The sequence below is a fragment of the Sinocyclocheilus grahami genome, unplaced genomic scaffold (genome assembly GCF_001515645.1).
Source record: "Sinocyclocheilus grahami isolate Dianchi unplaced genomic scaffold, SAMN03320097.WGS_v1.1 scaffold3445.1, whole genome shotgun sequence".
Classification (NCBI taxonomy): Eukaryota; Metazoa; Chordata; class Actinopteri; order Cypriniformes; family Cyprinidae; genus Sinocyclocheilus; species Sinocyclocheilus grahami.
The window spans coordinates 2576-3018 of NW_015508570.1; the positions used below are offsets into that span (position 1 = coordinate 2576).

The following is a 443-nucleotide window of genomic DNA, read 5'->3' on the forward strand; positions in this document are numbered from 1 at the left end:
AATATATATATATATATATATGTCATGTTTTTTTTATATATAATTGTATAACATTTAAAATATTTTCTAAAATTTTTTTTTAATGAATTGTAAATATATAAAATATTTTTAACAATATTTATATCAAGACATGCTTATAATAAAACACATACTATATATATATATATACACTACCGGTCAAAAGTTTGGGATCAGTAAGACTTAAAGTAGTCTCTTATGCTCATCAAGGCTGCATTTATTTGATCAAAAATACAGAAAAAAACAGTAATCTTGCAAAATGTTATTACAATATAAAATAATGGTTTCTATTTTTATATCCTTTAAAATGTCATTTATTTCTGTGATGCAATGCTGAATTTCCATCAGCTATAACTCCAGTATAAAGTGTCACATGAGCCTTAAAGGGGTCCTGTTATGCGTTTTCACTTTTTCAACTTTAGTTA

At 23.3% G+C, this 443-nt stretch overlaps 1 protein-coding gene across 1 annotated transcript in view; it reads left to right on the plus strand.

Moving 5' to 3' along the window:
* The window catches only part of LOC107576289 (agmatinase, mitochondrial-like), a 5477-nt gene that overhangs the window by 945 nt on the left and 4089 nt on the right, over positions 1-443 (plus strand). The gene's annotated exons all lie outside the window — the stretch shown is intronic.